The sequence below is a fragment of the Lynx canadensis genome, chromosome A1, assembly GCF_007474595.2.
Source record: "Lynx canadensis isolate LIC74 chromosome A1, mLynCan4.pri.v2, whole genome shotgun sequence".
In the NCBI taxonomy this organism is placed as follows: domain Eukaryota; kingdom Metazoa; phylum Chordata; class Mammalia; order Carnivora; family Felidae; genus Lynx; species Lynx canadensis.
Genome location: NC_044303.2, coordinates 126,390,939 through 126,410,123, shown reverse-complemented (window position 1 = coordinate 126,410,123; position 19,185 = coordinate 126,390,939).

Genomic DNA, 19,185 nt, shown 5'->3' with positions numbered 1-19,185 from the left:
TTGGAATAAAAGCCAGTAGCCTACCTGTATTACTAACTTCGATACGTTAAAACAACTTGAATAAAATTACCAAAATCAGTTCACATTGGGGAATGATTATTTTCCGCTTTTGGACACTCTCAAGTTTGCATTTCTGTGACTCTGTCAGAATATTCTGAGTGCCCTAATTACCACGTAGCCACCGAATCATTGATTTGGTCATAACATAGAACAATTCTCTCCAATTTCAGGTTTGAAATCTTGGGCTACTTTGAAAAATTTCCAAACCCGAATAGAAACATTTCTTGCCGAAGCAGCTGGGCTCTAAAGGAAAGAATTCTAGATACTAGATATTGTGTTCCCTTTAAAAAAAACTTTGTGATCACTTTTCCCTTAATATGACATTCTAATGTCATTTATTCTTCCATTCCCTTTTGTTCTTTCTTGGTGCTATGTGTGACTAATGCAATGCAGATGGGCTTGTAGCCATGGAAACTACAGAAGGCAGAAATATAAGTCTATTCACTCGAGGGCATCTTTCCCATTTATCTATACCTGTCAGATTCTTGGTTGCTGATATACTGAAATAAACTTTATTAGATATTTAAAATGGAAATTGTTGTGATTAGTTTTTTTAAATTTTTTATCAACTTCTTGCTTCATTATTTTAAAATGGAAAACAGTGGTGTATTATGAATTATTAATGTCTCATGTTGCCTTGGGGCTATTAAGGAGAAGGTATCATATCCAGAGATAAATTCAGGTTGTGATTTTCATGAAAATATTGAAGAAATGCACAAAACATATCCAATAGGTGTGTACTTGTTGAACCACTTAGTCCTGGTGTGATACAAAGCTGTCTTGGGAATATTCATTCAATAAACACTCTATGTAAACTAAAGCACTTGGAAAAACAATTATGCATGAGATCATTATCTTTAATGGCATTTGAGAATAAGAAATTTGCTACCAATCATTCACTTTGAGAAAGTCTGTTTTATCTTTCATGGAAACAAAAGGTGTACATATCAGATAAGAACTGTTCTGTTCTTTTTCCATTTTAATTAGTCTCTCCTCCCATCTTGGCCCATTACTTTGCCTCCTTTCTAAATGAACACTGTTGTTCATTTCCATGAAAATTTCATTTGGTTTTCTGGTGTTTTTTTTTTCTTTAATCAACAATTCCCTTCATTTTCTTTGATTTCTAGTTCACAGACTCATAGAATATTGGAAGTGGAAGGGTCTCACAAAGGATCTAATTCAACACATGCATTTTACAGAGGAGACAAAGAGCTCCAGTCTCAAATATAACAGCCTCCCCTACATTTCCTCTTTGATCAGGCAAGTCAAACGTCTTATGTCCCCAAATGAACTCTTTTAATCCCCCAAACCTGCTCCTCCCACAATTATTTCCAATCAAATAAATGTCAGGAACATATACTCAATTGCTCAGGCCATGAGTCCTGAGGCCATTCATGACTCTTGTTTTTCCCTCTCAGCCTGACATCTAATCCATCAGCCAGTCTAAATTCATGTGTACCTCAAAACATTCATTCCATCTGTAACGACGCCATCCCTGACTCCCATCCCCCAAGCCATTCTATGTCTTCACTGGCACTTATGTTTCTCTGTGGAGCTCTTCACCTTCTGAAATTGGTGCTGTGTATTGACTGGCTGAATCACCATCACCACACTGTAATGTAAACTCCTTGAAGGCAGTGACTTTGCATACCCTGTTCATGGTTGTATCCTTAACTGCAGAATAGTGCTGATGCCCAGAATATGCACAATAAATTATACATGAAAGATCAAACAATGGCATTAGTTGAGTCATTGAGCAGCTATGTTATATGACTGTGTAGCAGTAAAGCTGGAAAGAGGACCTGAAAATTCTTTTTGTTCTAGTGCTTTCCTCACTCTAATAAGCTGCCTCTGATAGTTCTCTTAGTTTGTTTCTACTTCTTTAATATTTTTCTCACAATACAACATTTGCTTTCAAATATAAAGGAAAATCCTGCATTTACAGAGTAAATAACTTTATGGAACGTCACAGATTGTTCTTTTTGGATGCTACCTTATGTTCACAAGATCTAAATTTTTCTCTTCCAACCCTAGAGGACATCCCCTTTCCCTAAAATCTGAAGCCCTTACAGTAGAAATAGTTCTGATGTTACAAACCAGTTTTCTAACTTTCCATATCCAATCCACTGATATACTTTTGGATGGAATCATTAAGATACTGCAAAGACAGCCTGTGTGCTATCTGAAGCTTGGAGTTCTCTTCCACGTTCCTTCAAATTAGTGGCAGAATACCGTTCCTCACATCACAGAACTGCTAGTTATTTCCTGGGGACTGCTTTCAGCTCTTAGGGGCCACTCCTTGCTTCAGGCAGTTCACAACATAGCTGTTTTGGAACTCTAGGCCACCAGAAGCACATCCTTTGACTTCAGCAACGAGCTAGAGAAAAAGCTCTTTTTTGCAAGAGTTCAGTGATTAGGTCAGGCCCACCTTAGATATTTCCCCTTTTGTCATATAACATAATAACCATGGGAGTGATACCTCATTATATTCACAGCTTATGTCCACACTCAATTCTATGAAACATGCACTCCAAGGACAGAATGTTTGGGAAACATCTTAGAATTCTGCCTTAGACTGTATAATTTCCAATAGTCAGAATTGCTGAGGGTATACAGAGACATAAAAAGATAAATACAATCAAACTTTTTCAAACTGGGGTATTTCTCTTTCCCTCAGCATTTTTACTAAGATGCTATTTGATGTTAACAAAAACATTCCATGCACCCATTGGTTTGGAAAATTTGTAATCTGGTATTTTATTTCTTTATTTTATTTTATTTTATTTTATTTTATTTTATTTTATTTTATTTTATTTTATTTTATATTTTATTTTATGAGAGAGCCAGCAGGGGAGAGGGGCAGAGGGAGAGAGAGAATCTTAAGTAGGCTCCACACTCAGCTCATATCTCAATCATCACCACCACCCTGGGATCATCACCTGAGCCTAAACCAAGAGTCAGATGCTCAAGAGACTGAGCCACCCAGGTGCCCCTGGTAGTTTATTTTTAATTCAAGGTCTTTCAGAGCCTTTAATAATCCTGTGCAATCTCTAATAAGCAGCATTTCCTAATCGTATCTGATCAAGGAACATAGTTTCATGAGAGCGAGGCTGAGGGCTGTGCTAGTTGTTTACTGTCAGAATACTTTCTGATTAATCAGGTTTTCTTTCTGATTGGTGGGTGCCTGCTGGACAACTAAGTTTTTTTTTTTTTTTAATGTTTATTTATTTTTGAAAGAGTGCAGGTGGGGGGAGGGGCAGAGAAAGGGGGACAGAAAATATGAAGCGGGCTCTGCACTGACAGCACCTAGCCCTATGTGGGGTTTGAACAGATCATGACCTGAGCTGAAGTTGGATGCTCAACCAACTGACCCCCCCAGGCTCCCCCACCTAAGTATTCTTAATATCACTTGTGTCATAGTCTGTCTGATTCATATTAGAATCACCTGGGGAGCTTTTAGAAATGACTAATGCCTATGTTCCAACTCAAAATATTGGAATATATGCGTAAACAGAGACACACACTTCAGTAACATTTTAATACTTCAAGTAGTTAAGAATAATAGCCATCTCCACACTTATCCAGGATTTTCTATAGGTTAGGCATTATGCCACATGATTTCAATTAATGGCATTATACTTAATCTTCCCCCAAATCCTATGAGGTCAGGGTCATCAGATCTATTTTCACAGAAGAAATAATTGAAGATCTGAGGAGTTAAGTAACTTGTCCAAGATCTCACAAGGTTAAAATGGGATATGAAACCACTTTAGCCTCCCTCCCACACCCCTGCATTTCTTTAATAATTCTGCTATGCTATTAAGTAAAGTAAGCCTTTGTCAAAAGAACATAATATAAAATCTCCAACAATTTCAAAAGAGCTCCTCTCTCTCTGGACCTGTGGTTACATGATGACACAGGAAGAAAAGCACCCGGACAGAATTTTGGCATCGTGGCTTGTTGCAAGAAATGCCAGCCTTACTGAATGGAGACCATAGTGTTAACGCAGGATGAAAATCCGGGAGTGGGCCAGGAACTGAACTTGCCCGGGATCCATTTCCAGCTGGTTAAAGCCTGCTTCCATTGTGTTGAGCTAGAATGTAGTCACTTTCTAAGCAAATTATGTCAGTGCCTGCTGGGAGAGCCAGCTATCCTATGCTAAGTAAAAGGCACATCTTATCATTTCTGCCCATTCTGATGGAGATTTGGGGTTTAACCATTGGGCACCAAGATACAGTAACCTCAAAGCCATCAAGGACAATTTCACTCATGTTTATTGCATTTTTTCACATGACTTTTAAGAGACTTAAACCCTGCCCATATCACCAGTTTCAGCAAGTCAAGGCTGAGAGATTAATATTCAAGCTTCAAAAGCACCTTTTTTTCCAGACACCCTTTCGTGGATTTGCACACAAATCGACTCATGAACACGTATTTCAGAAGATGGAAAGTCCTCAGAGCTCCTAATAGGTAATGATAATAAAATCACAAAAGGTATTTGAGGATGGTGGACCACACAATGAACTGAGAAAAAGAAGCCCTAAATTCCATTTTCATTGTTTGCAATAATCCACTGTGTTTCCTTAAGCAAATATGTAGAACCTAATTGTGATTGTCTTCTACTTTGTAGAAATGTGGTGAAAAAGATGGTCTGAAGGTAATCTTGGCTAAATTGAAAGGAAAAAAAAAAAAAAAAAAAAAAAGAAGTTTGTGACCCGATTCAAATCCATAGACATTAGAGCTCTGTGAGGTTAAAAGTTATATAGGAACAAATCTCCCATTCTCACAAAACTCAAAATGTAGGCAAAATCAAGGTGAATAAACAGAGTATATGAGAGAATTTAATAAACTCTGTCATAAAAAAATGCAGATACAAAATGCTTTGGAGAGATCGTGGAGTTGATATTAGGGATTTAAATCCTAATCTCAACATTCGCTTGAATGAGTAATTAACTTAATCTGAGGTCAGCCTCAAGTTTTATCAATCAATAGCCATATTAGAACAAACGTTTTGGAATGTAGTAAAAAACTAAAAAGAAACCTAATGAATGTGCAAAGTGCTTTGGAAAGTTTTAAGTGCTGCTGTTGCTGTAATTCTTCACTCTTGGACTATGAGGGGAGGGAGTCACGGAGGGTTCAGAGAAAAAGGGATATTGGAAAGGTAGAAGTCTGATTGTTCTTTTCGTTTGTCTGAAAGGCAAATGTAACTGGGTGTTCTGTATTTTATTTGGCAACATGGCCTCAAATTTACTTGGAACTCAGCATTGGGCAAGCATCCAGCAAGCATGCGAGCTAGGCTGGGCACATTGGGTTGTTGTTCTTTCCTTCCTACTTCTTCATACTTCATAACCCCAATCAGGTCAGTTTTTTTTTTTAATAGCCGATATTGCTGACTCACGCTGGGCTTGCACTCCATTCCTCTCTGCAGATCACTGGCCAATGAACAGCCACGAATGTATTCCCTCAACCTCAGAGAGAAGGAGAGCTCAAAATGCCCTTGGAAAGTAGCCTGCACAGCTACCTGGGTCACTAAAACGTGTTCCATTCCAAAGGAATTACAACAGCTTAGTGTGATTTCCATATGAACTTGGGAAAGTCCCTCTGAAGGAATCTCACACTTTGAAATCAAACATAGGGTAAACTAGCTGCTACCTTATCTGAATAATTTACAAGCACATTCTATTACTTCTCGAAGCTTATGATTTTGTTTTATTTTATGTTTATTTTTCCACCCTGAACGAAAGGACCAGCCACATGAGAAGATTGGTCTATGTGTGTGTGTGTGATTTTTATTTTAGTTATGTTTGATTTTATGCTCCAAAAGAAAGTATGGTGTCAGTAACACTTGGTGTTTTGAGAAGACAATCAGAAGCAGTGAAGGCACCCTATCTCTCTGTTGGAGTGGAGGGGCTTCTGTCCAGGTAACCATCTGTGGGAGTGCCTGGAGGCCCAGATTTTGGACATGCCTATGTATGGCAAGGATATTGTATTTATTTAGTTCAACTGATACAGAGCAATAAAAATAATGTTTCCAAAGATGATTTTATATATATTCTAAGTGTGAGAAAATGAGAATTACCCCCCCCGTGATGATTGTTTTATAATATATATACATATATGTAAACACATATATATGTATATATTTAATGTTTATTTATTTATTTTTGAGGGGGAGAGAGAGAACATGCATGCACACATGCACAAGCAGAGAAAGAGGGAGACACAGAATCCAAGTAGGATCCAGGCTCTGAGCTGTCAGCAGAGAACCTGACAGAGGTGCTTGAACCCACAAACTGTGAGATCACAACCTGAGCCAAAGTCAGATGCTTAACCAGCTGACCCACCCGGGTGCCCCAGAATTTTATTTTATTTTTAAACTTGAGGCAGCATTGAGTGACATCTTAATGGAGCATAATGATGAAAGGCTGCCACCCTTCCACAGAGCCAACCCTGGATGCTCCCCACTGAGAGGAGATAAAATGAGTTTTGTTCAGCAGCCCTCCCTCATGACCAGCGTTCCAAACCTCTGGACTATTCCCCACAACACCACTTCCCCAAATTTTTGCTGCAAACACCATTAGAAAATCCAAAAGGGAGGGCCTTGCCTGGAAGAAATGTGATTTGACACTGCCATAAAAATCACTTGTTTGAGAACTCTGGGAAGTTTCAGGAGATACTGTGCACTAAAGGAATTTTATTTGCTTAACTCTGTAACAAGGCAGGCAGAATTAAGTGCTTTCTGCCAGACATCTGCCATGGCAGGAAAAACAGATTTTAAAAGTGAGCAGGTTATGTGCCTCCTCTTTCAAGAACAGAAGTCTGAGTGGTGTATGCGGGTTGTAACCTTGACTGTGAGACCAGTTATAGGAAGAGCAACTTAGTCTGTAAAATGGCTCGAATCAAAACCCATGTAGGTCAAGAACGCTGTTAATGGTGTAAGTTTGGCAATTTTCATTTTCAAGTCACTCAAACTTAGGATTTTAGAGGCAGAGCAGTGGGGTGACTTGAATAGTGGAAATAAAGATTTCACTAGATGCCCAACACAGCAGGCTTACAACCAATTACAGACATGGGTTTTTTCATTTTAGGTGGTAATATAGTTTTAAGTTGGTTCATCCCATGTGGTAGATCAAGTTAAGAAAAGCCTTATTTTCCAGATTCCTTTCAGATTGTTTTGTACATGTGTGAGCACACACACGTGCGTGCATGCATGCATGCGCGTGCACACACACACCCTTTTCTAAAAACAAAGTACTAATCAACAAAGGAAACTCTGAAAATGGAAACAAGTCTCCAGGGTTCTCGATTACTAGGTTGTTCTAACTTTGTTCCCTTAATACTTCATCAAAAATAGGAACATTATGGCCTAACAATAATAATGTAGCTTTATCACTGGAAAAAAGTAAGAATCATAATTAGTCACACCAAAGAGGGGTAGTCACCCTGCCTTAGTAAATGTAGGACTAAATAGATTCTTGAATGTTCTTTCTCTGGAGACCTTAGAAGATCATATGTTTTCAGATAACTGCTATATAAAGGGGTTCTCAACCTTCCCACCTTGTGCTTGTTCTCTGGGAGGAAAGAGAGCATAGACAAAAGTAGTTACAACACAAGTCTGAGTGGAAATGACCCGTTACTAATTGGAGGTGGAGTGCCATGATAACATTTAGAGATTGGGGAAAACGCTTTTTTTTAATTAACAAAATCAGATTTAAAATGGAATATCATTATTATAGTTGGTATATAATTATGAGCTCAGCCCGGATTACATTTTTCTTTATGTCAATGCAGTTATAACATACAATTTTTAAAATTTTGTTATGGAGAAAGAGGCTCACAAAACAAAAGAGCTGAGAGCACATGGAAGTCATTCAGCAGATCTGAGAAGGCACCTCCAATTAAGAACTGGTCAAGCCCAATGGAGGGTGAGAGGAAGGAGACCCCTTAGGGCTAGGGAGAATCAGGAAAGTCTTAATAAAGAAACAGATGTGAGAATCAGGCTGTGACGGATGGCAGACCCTTACTTTTGAGGAGGGGGAAAAGATATTTCTGGCAGAAGAAAGCCACAAGCAAAGACTCTGAAACATAGCATGGGTTAACAGCTTCTTGGAAAACAGCATGTTCCTTTTAACTTACTTGGAGTACAAACATAAAGGACATTATGAAATGGTAGGCATATGTTGGTTTGTTAGCTTATTATGATGCCTGAAATTTTTATGTCTTTCTCAATTCTGTCCTTACATAATATGTCAATAAACTTAATGTGAAATTCTCATGTGAGAGTCATTGAATTTCAAACATATTAAACAGGTATCCCCCTTGGAATAGATGACTAAAAATATAAAAAAAAAAATCAATATGCTATGAAAAAAGATGATTCCCCCACCCCATCTTTTGTCTGCTCCTTCTACCTATTTACTTGATTTTCACAGAACTCAAGTAGTTGATAGGACTTTAAAAGCTTTCATTTAGTAGAAATGAAACTCAAAATTTATGGATAATTTTTAAACAGGTGACTGACAGGAAATGAATTATGGGACTTTCCATTCTAAACCAGACAGAAGTTGATGGTCCTTTGGAGCTTGTTTAAACATCTCATTATATTTTACAAAAATCTTGGACTGGGCATTTAGCCAAAAATGTATTTCCCTTTATCTTTTGAATGAGGTACATCCCAATAGAAATTTAATGTGCATGTCTTAGGCTCATTAGCACTTTTTTCCTCAGCCATATCTATTGGCTATATTGGATGCTGGATAATTTTGACAAATAGTAGACCTCCCCTCCTTCTCCAAAAATTACCTACCATTTTTTTTTTTCTGATAGCTGAGATATCTCCATGCCTCAGAAGAGAAGTCTTTTAGTAAGCTGGACTTTGAAGGTCTTGATCTCTCTGTGGTCCACCCCCTTCTCGACTTGTAAATACCCATATTGTGGATGCACAGCTGTAGGTCATGAGAGCATAACAGAAGAGAAGAATGATAAACCACAGGGGCCAATGATTCTCCTACAGGCAAACAGATCCCAATTAGCACTCCAGTTTCTAGCCTATTCTTCAGAATGAACAAAGAAGCAGGAGGGAGAGGAAGAGAATGTCTTCTAGACATCAAATATCATTAACAGTAACTTATGAGCCTTCTCAGAGCCAGTCACCATGCTCTGAATTTTTCACAATCTCACTTAAATCCTCACAACAAACCTGCCAGATAGGTATCATCTCCTTTTTTGATAGAAGAATGCAAGTATTTAAATTGTTGCCAAATAAGTGCTACAGAAAATACACATTATAGAAGTTCAGAAGGAAGGAAAAAGTCACTGGAGTGGGGTTGCCCAGGATGGTCTCAAGGCAGAGCTGGAAACGTGTATGATTTGGACCAGGAGAGGGCAAGGAAGGGAAGTTGCATTAGAGATGAGATAAAGAGATGAAAAGGCACATTGGGCTCTTGTGACTAGGGATTTGGGTTTACACAGGAGAAGAAATAAAAGATAAGGCTAGTGAGGAAATTTGGGGACACATTAAGAGGGTGACGTCGGTCAGGCTTCCGGAAGTAAAGTCTGAAGCAGGGATTCAGGTCCATGGGTGTTATTATGCGTGTGCTTTCTGGAGAAAGGGAGCGAAGGCAGCAGGATTCAGCAAGGGAAGATGCTCAGCATGAATGCGGCTTTGGCTGGAGTCCTGCAAAGGCTGGATACTGCAAGGAGCTCAGAGCTTGAACAGCACCACAGATACGGTCCCCCGTTGAAGCAAGTGCAGCCTTTGCCCCCCTGCAACCTTTGTTTGTGGGATGCCCTGAGAGGTGGGGAGCCCACTTCACATTTATCTGAAAACAATCCTCTGGAGAAGGAATAGCTGACAACAGTCAGCAGGTGACACGCCCCATAGCTGAGGAAGCACACACAGCCTTGCACAGGGGATCAGGGTGGCCCCTCAATATGTCCACTCTGGAACGACTCAAATACCATGCTAACAAGTCTGGGGTTGTCCTCACTGAGGAAAGGAGGCTGAGGAAGGGGTTTCAAGGTCACAACACTATTTGGGGTGAATATTATGAAGTGCTGGGAAAAATGGATTAGAAGAGTGAGGGACTGAAAGCGCCTTTGGTAGACAATTGTGATAACATACATATTGATCATTTAGTTTAGACACACACTGCAATAAGTGCCTTATGTGGATTATCTCAGTTCCCAATATAGTCCCCCAAATCTTATGTTATTACAGACGGGGAACTCCAGTTCTAAAAGGCTTATTAACTTGCTCAGGTCTGTGGCGGGTAAATGGTGGAGGCTGAGTAACTGGTAGGTAGAACTTTGTAATTGTGTGTGAGGAAGGAGGCTGTTCGTACTAGTTTCCTATTGTCACAATAACAAATTACCACAGATATGATGTCTTAACACAGCAGAAGTTTATTCTCTCATAGTTCCACAGGCCATAAATCAGAAATCAGTACACCTGGGCTGAAATCAAGACGTCAACAGCCAGCCATTTTTTAGCCTACGACACTGTGGAAAAATGTCAAGATTTTTGAAGCCATATCACTAGGAGAATAGTGGCATTAATGAAAAAAAAAAAAAAATGAAACCAGGCCAGGGATTAGATCAGAGACAGGAATGGAGGGGTTTGGTTTGGGGTGTACTAAACCTGAAGTGTTGGCAGAATATCCATGTAGACAAAGCCTGAGGGAGCTAGAAGACTGGGACTGGAGCTCAGAGGCAGTCACAGATACGGGCTTAGCACCGTGAGGAGGAAGGGATGGGTGAGGCCCAGAACACTGCCTGTAGCAATGGGGCTGGACCTCCCTCTCCTTGCAGGGCCCTGCCTGCCTGCTCTTCCTCACATCCAGGGGCAGGCTGGTACCTAGTCAGAGCTGCAGCCCAGGTGTCTCTATAATTCCTGCCAATCTCTTACTTATTTCATCTTGATTCTAAACTTCTGCTATCCTCAGCACAAACCTAGGGCTCCTCTGTCTTTTAGATCCCAATCTAATTCAGATTTTCTTTTTCCCCATCCACAGTGTGCCCAACTCTGTCATGTGTAGTCTTTTGCTGTTCTCTTCTATTCTTCTTTACACAACGACTATCTAATTATGGGCTTCATTTTTCTTAGCTGGATGTCTTAAGAGTGTCTTACCATTTATGTTGTATACTGCTTCCCACTTCCTGTATCAAAACTAGAACATGGGTTCATCTGCTTCTCACCCTTCATTGTTCTTTCAGACCACTAGGTACAACTATCACCTAAAAGCTCTACATTTGAGATCCATCAGCCCTATTTGTACCTTTATAACTCTTCATTTCCAAAACTCTCTTCTGTTGTGTATCTTTCCAGGATCGGCTTCCAGCTTCCTCTAAGACTTCAGTGGAGAAATCCCACTTATCTGTTCCATCCAAGCCACATGCTGAAACTTTTGATTTTTTTTTTCTCAACTTCACTGCTTTTCCTCTTTATTCCTTTCATGATATTTCTCACCCATTACCTCTCCACTCTCCATTCATGTCAGCACAGATTCTACTCTTTCATGTGCTTCATCTTGCCTATGAAAAACCTCTGATGGTACTTGGATCTCTATTCAACTGGAAAAGCATGATGTGAATTAGATTCCTTTAATGGTCCAGGCTCTGTGGTCAGTACCATGGGATACAACATGAACCTGGCAAAGTCAATGAGGTTAGTTAGCAAGTTCACAGTCAAGTAAACAAGATAAGCTCACATCCACAGAGTATGTGGAGTGCCAGAAGACAGGAATAAGTGGTGAGGAATTCCAGAGGATAAAGAAATTACTTTAAAGGAGACACCAGGGAAGGCTCAAATGAAAAGATGGATTTTAAGCTAGGTAGGATATAATCATGCAAAGAGGGGGAAAAGTATATTCTAAACTGAGGAAGTATGGGAAAGCTAGAAAGGCAAGGAATGTGCAGGAAACCAGTATTTTAGTGTTGCTGGAATCCATGTGCATCAGTCAGCTTGGGTTGCCACAACTAATTATCAAAAACTAGGTGGCTTAAAAACCAGGAATTAATTTTCCTCCATAGTTCTGGAGGCTGGGAAGTGCAAGATCAAGGTGCCAGTTGACTTGGGTCCCAGGGAGGACTCTCTTCCTGTCTTGCAGGTGGCTTCCTTTTTGTTGCATCTCACAGGGCAGAGAGAGAGAGAGAGAGAGAGAGAGAGAGAGAGAGAGAGAGATGGGGGGGAGAGGGAGGGAGGGAGAGAGAATGCTCTCTCTGCCTCTCTTTTTATGAAGCCACTGATCTCATCAAAAGAGCCTCACCCTCATGATCTCATCTAACTCTAATAACCTCCCAAAGGCTTCTTTTCCAAATACCATCACATTGGTAGTTGTGGCTTCAATATACAGATTTGGGGAGGGGGGTGAACAATACGTTTCAGTCCATAGTTCCATGACACAAAAAAGAAACAAACTGGAGAAGTGGGAGAGGTAGACTGGGGTTAAATTGTATCAAACCTAAGGCTAAATAATTTTTATCTCACTTGATAAGAAATGTGGAAACATTGAAGATTTTTGAGCAGGGGAATGCAATTCTTCAGAACAAATTTAATTCAGTAAGCACTTATTATATACCTGCTATGTTTAAAGCAGTGACCCTAGTATGAATGGATATAATTCTATAACATGATATTTGACTTTAATGACCTCAATTTCAGTGGATAGACAAGATATATGCATTATGTATATAATTAACATGTCAGTGTATGCTATTAATAATAAAATTATTAATGCAGTAGAGTTTTAGCCTACGAAAGTTAACAATGCTGGAGAAGGAAGGAACCCTTCCCAGAAATGTGTTTAGGACAGTAACGTGGCAACACTTGTTAAGAAGGTATGGAAGGACCGAAAATAGAGGTAGAGACAACACTTTGACTTCCATGAAACAGTAATTTGGGCAAGGAGGTATTAAGTCTTGAAACAGAGGGGAAACTCCTGGAAACAGCTGTGAGAGACAATGGAGTAGTGCAGCTTATATGATTTGGCAACTGCCTAATCAGAGTGAAGTGGGGGAAAGCTGATGGAGTTTATAGGATTACTTTGAAGTCTCTCCTCTGGCTGCCTAGTTAAAGAATAATGTCACTAATGGCAATGAGCAGGTTGAAAGTTTGTGTTTAGGTACAAATTGGATTTGGATTTGAACTTGTTGAGTGTATAGTGACACAAGATATCTAGATGGGGGTGTCAAAATGCAGTATTGGAACTTAGGATATTAATCAAGACTAGAGATTCAGATTTTGGAAGCTACCTCCATATTGGATCAATTAGAAAGGATTGCCTAAGCCTTGGGAGAAGATGTGACCATGGAGAAAGAAGAGGAGCCAAAGGCAGAGCTTGGGAAATACCTACACAATGACCTGGAAGACAAGCCAGAAAGAAGTTAGGTAAACAGCAGCCAGGGAGATAAGGGTACATCCTAGAGAGTATGTCAAAGAAAGGGGAGTTGTGATAGGGTGGGTGCTCAATGGAGAAAGATAGCCATCAAAGAGTTTGCAGGTAGAGCATAGGTCACTGCCTCTGCTTATTTGTGCTTACCGGTTACCTTTGAAACAATAGTTCTAATAATAATAATAATAAATTATAATTAATTATAATAAAATGGCTACTTAGAACATAGGAGACATTCTTTTAAGTTAATTATGTGCATTTTCTCATTTAAGTATCATAATTCTATTAGACAGGTTATTTTTGTTGCCTCCATATTACTTGTCATGCAAGTGAGGGTCAGAGGAGTAAAGTAATTTGCCCAAGATAACATAGCTAGCGAGGATCTGACAGAGCTGGGACTCATGTTCAGGTAAGAGTGACTCCAAAATTCTTGTTCCTAACCCCTGGGCAAACTGTCCAGCATGTCTGTAGATCTAGGAAAAGAGAGAAAAGAGTTCAAAGAGACACGACAGAGAGGTGATCAGTCACTTCCATGCTGTCTTCATTGACAACAGACTCGAGAGTTCCTTGTTCCTCTGACCATCTCCATGTCTACTGTGCCATCTTCCAATATGGTATCACCTCAACGTTCTTGTTTTTCAACTTCCACTTCCTATTTTATTGAGAAATATGCAAAAACACGCAGACTTAGTCCAGTGCATATTTAGTAATTAGCTATTTCCCCCTCTATTACTTAGAAATCTTTCTTGTCAGCTGTGAGTTAGCTCATTGATTCTCCACAATAACCACTGAAAAGCTTTATTTCCTAAAAAGTAACAAATTCACACTTTTTACCTCATGTAATAAATACCACATACTATTACCAGATCAACTTTCTTAAAAAGTAATATTAGCACCCTCTTTAAAAAACTGAAATATTTCCCCACTGACTATGAGATTTCTGTTCAAGTACCTCAGCATGTTATTCCAAGCCCTATTAACTTTGATTCAGATCTAGTCACTCCTACTTACTACTTTCTTACATTCTAAACCATCCAGAATACTAATTATTTATGGAAGACAGGCTGTTTTTTCTTCTTTGTCTCTTTGACTTGTCATTCCCTTAGTCTTGGATGCCCATTCCATCATTTTCATTCATTCACTTACTTGGGATAATAAACTTGCTTCAAGGGGTCACAGAGAGAGTGACATAGAGTAATTTATCCAAATGCTCTCATCTTTATATGCTCCAAAGTATTTTACAGGTATATTGTAGCTCTAAGTCATTCTTGAATTCACAATAGAACTTGCCACAGTGACTTGTCCTTAGTCTATTCAGTATGGATTCACTGAATGAACCAAAGAATTATGCCTTTTGGTGTAATAATGATGATGAAAATGACACGATCAATAGACTGTTGATTCTACTTTGGTGTTCAGAGAAATCCCTCCCCCCAGATTTTATCAGTATAATCTTTTCCTCTGTAATATTTGGTAGGTTTTCCTATGAATTCTGCCACTTGTTTGCAGATAAGAAGTAACAAGTTATATCACCACTTATGTGATAATAAAGATGTAAGTCATTTGACCTATGATTCTGATAAGAAGAAAGAAAAAAATGGAGAAAATCTGAACCCCAAATTCATGAAAGGTCCTTTTCTGTCAAGGTTTGTACATTTTATAAATTCAGAAATAGTAGTTTCTGACTTGTAATTTTATGAAGTGTAACATATTGAAAATGAATCTGAATGAAAACATAATAGTTCCAATGGAATTTTTATCTCCCAAGGCCTTTTATTTCCAAAAGTGAGTAATGTTGGTGCCTTACACAAATTAAATTGGACTTTGCTAATTTCATCCTACAAAAGTGTGCCAAATGATTTAATTTTGAGGCAAAATTATTATGTAATTATATTTGGTGTTCAAAATGCATATGGTTGAGTTATATAAATTCCATAATGGCTGATTTGTTTCCATTAAATTATTTTTTTCATGGTCTCCTTAGAGGAAATGAACTCAAATTGTTAAACTAATTACAATCAAACATCAACTAGCTGGAACCTAAAATTGGATAATAGTTGCTGGATCAGCTTTTATGAGAAAGAGGCAAATACCAAGATACTATGTTAGAAATAATTTATCCTTCCTGCCCATGCAAATTCAATGGTGTGTCTTGGGCCCTATACTAATTCATTCATTATTGCTGTAATTCCTTCCTCTTCAATTTTGTTTATTCAAAAGCAAATATTTACTGAAGGCACTCTGGGCCATGTGCTGTAAATCCATGTTGAAAAATGAATATTTTCAATAAACACCCAGACACTGCAAGGACTTCAAATAAAAATTAAATCATATTCAGTGTAGTGTACTTACAAAGGCAAGAATATGGATTGTAGCAGCTATTAGAAGATACCACTCAGGTCTTCTGCTGAATGAAGTGTAACTGAATAATTGAGTAATGGCCCTAGCTGCCCCTGTGAGTCTACCACCCTGTTAATGCCAAAGCTATGCTTCCCATGAGCTGCCCCCAGCCAATGACTAACCATGGCAGGAGTATCATTGCAGGCCCATTCCTATGGTCTGTAGGACTCTGATGGGCATCTTTGCCTCAGGTTCCCTACTGGTCTATCTATAAAATGATACTCCTTCAACATACTCTTCCTTTCCTTCTCTCTCCTATCTGATAAGCCTTCATTGCAGTCTGAAGGCTCTCCCCTTTCTCTCTCTCCCTCCCTTCTGTTCTCCACAGGCTTCTTGAAAAATTACTTGGATATCTCTACCCACTTGGCATCTATACACTGGAAAACTAAACTAACACATAGATTGACATGTGCTGAGGCTCCAAAAGCCTTGCAACCCAAAGTACAACAGAACTTTGACTTCACCTGAGACCTATTGAATTACAATCTGCATTTTAGTGAGGCATCAGATAATTCCTAACACAGATAAGTTTCAGAAGTGCTGGTCTAAAATAATGAACCATGTAAATAAATCTTATTGTTATAATACCAACATTACACAGCAGTATATAAAATCAGAATATGCATATCATCTGCTTCATTGGTGTTTGTTATAGTGAACTTAAATAATGGCAGAAAGACCACAATGCATTTTCTTGATTCAGTGAAGTGAATTCATAACCCTCAATCTTCAGTTCTATGAGGCCAGGTGTACAACTTAACTATGTTTATTTGCTTTTTTTTTTAATTAAAAAATTTTCTTTAATGTCTATTTATTTTTGAGAGAGAGAGAGAGAGAGAGAGAGCATGAGTGGGGGAGAGGGAGACACAGAATATGAAGCAGTCTCCAGGTTCTGAGCTGTTGGCACAGAGCCTGATGCAGGGCTCAAACTCAGGAGCCATGAGATCATGACCTGAGCCGAAGTTGGACGCCTAACCGACTGAGCCACCCAGATGCCTCATATTTGCTCTTGATTTTATTTGCAGGCTCGGCAGCTAGGCAGTAATCACCTCCAGGTCACCTTTCAGCTGATCATAGGTTGCTCACCAGTATAATACTTCTGAGATTTCCATAAATTCTTTACATTCAGACTAAACTGTAGTAGAGACTACTGGTTACCTACGTGAACATACACTCTTCCTTCTCCCTAAGAATAAAACCTCAATTTTTGCTTCTCACACTACCACCAGCTAAAAAAATATAACAAGCAAAGGAACAAAAACTGTCATCTGTCATTTTCCTGACCGCTACTGTGGGATGTAAGTGGACATGTTGTATGGGATTTCCAAGAAGCATTCTTAAAAGGGAGGAGCAAACACATTTTCTTGTCTTCCTTCTTCCTGCCATCTGAAATGCACATATGATAGCTAAATTTCCAAAAGCCAATTTGGATTATGAGGAAATGCGTGAAGAAGCAACAAAATAGGAGGAATGTGAATTCTTCATGAACATGGAACTGTGTATCAGCCCTCGACTGCCTCCTTAGGAGTTCTTGAATGTGATATAAAAAAAATTCTATTGTTCTTAAGCCACTAGTATTTTGGGTTTCTCTATAACAAGAAGCTAATCCTAACATAAATCATACCACTACTAATGAGCATATATAATGACTGAATATGCAATTTGCATTTTGCATTAGGAAAATATAGATGGCAATTTTGGTAAGGGAAGACAGAAAAACAAGGGGCGGTGCTATGGAATTTAGTAGTGTTTTTCTATAATGTTTGTCTTTAAGGAAAATAAACATGTTATAATTAATACCTAGGGACAGAAAATGTCCAGCAGTGTAAACAGGAACATTCTCTTACTTAAATTTGTATGTGCGTATGTGTGCTCTATTGAAAAATAACTCACAGTAAAAGAAAAACAGCGGTTTATATTCATTCTTTCATTTGTTCATTAATGTATTCATTAAAACAAACATTCATAAAGTGCCTATTTTATATTAGTCACTATGGAAAGCATTGCAAAATCAAAAACATGACAAATTCTTTATGTTTAGGAACTAATAACCTAGTAGAGAAGACAGAGACATACACAGATTATTAATATTTTGTAAAAAAAAATACAAAAAAATACAATGACACTAAATGCAAGGACAGGATGTGTAGCCTTTGATGAGATGTAAAGAAATACAGAAATTATCCAGGTAGACTGAATAGGCCAAGGGAACAGAAGCAATAAGGGACAAAAGTCCTATGTGCAGGAAACAACAAGTAATTTTACGTTGCAGATAAAGCTGAAGAATCAGCAAGACTAAGTGAATGCTTTATGTTCCCTTATTCAGAAGGTGGACTTTTAATCATAGGGAATCAGGAACTATTGAAAGGTTTTAAAGTAGGGAACTGACATGCTCAGATTTGTGTCTTATTTAAAACTTTCTGTTGCCACATGGTGACTATGGGTTTGAGGAAGACAGCAATGGAAACAAAGAAATCAGCTAAGAGGCTATTTGAGTCGTCCAGTGAAACACAATGATGGCCCACATCCAGACAGTGGTGAAAGGCCTGTGGGGAAAAAGGAGCCCAGGTTGAAGACGTATATTGGAAATGAAATCATCAGGAGCCAATAAGTGATGTGCTGTGGGAGGTGAGGCATGAGGGAGTTAAGAATGATTCCATAAGTTCTAGGTTGAGGGATGGCTAGAGGATGGAGCCACTAACTGTTGTTCTAGAAAAGTTAAGCCCCAAATCTCTTATATGCAACCTCAAATTTGCACCTGAGCATAGGCTCTAGGGCCAGATTTTTGCAGATTAGAATCCCAACTCTACTCTTTTGACTATAAGCAAGGTATTTAACCTCTCCAGTTTATTTTTCCCATGTATAAAACGTTTTTTTTTGTAAAATACAATGTGTATGAAGACTGAGTTAATACATGTAAAAGTACTTAGAACAATAATTGAAATAAGGTGCTCTGTAAATATTGTTCATTATTATTATTATTACTGCAGTAACAATCTCATGCATTCAGAGTGAAGTGGTTACCCATGAACCAAAGGGAAGTTGCTTGAACATAGAATGCTGAAAATTAGTATTTAAAGTGTTTCAAGGAAGAAGAGACCATGCAAGATTTGAAGCAGAAAAATATTACAGAAATAGGAGAAAAGCCACAGGAGTTCAGTATAAAGATCAGTATAAAGATATACTTTATATCTTTCAGTATAAAGATAATTAACAAGATCCAGTACAGCAGAGGGGCAGTAAGGTAGCAATACAAAAATGCTGACTGTATTGTACAAGGAGGAGATAATCGATGGATTTAAAGCAAATTTGATGGAGTGGCAGGGCTGAAACC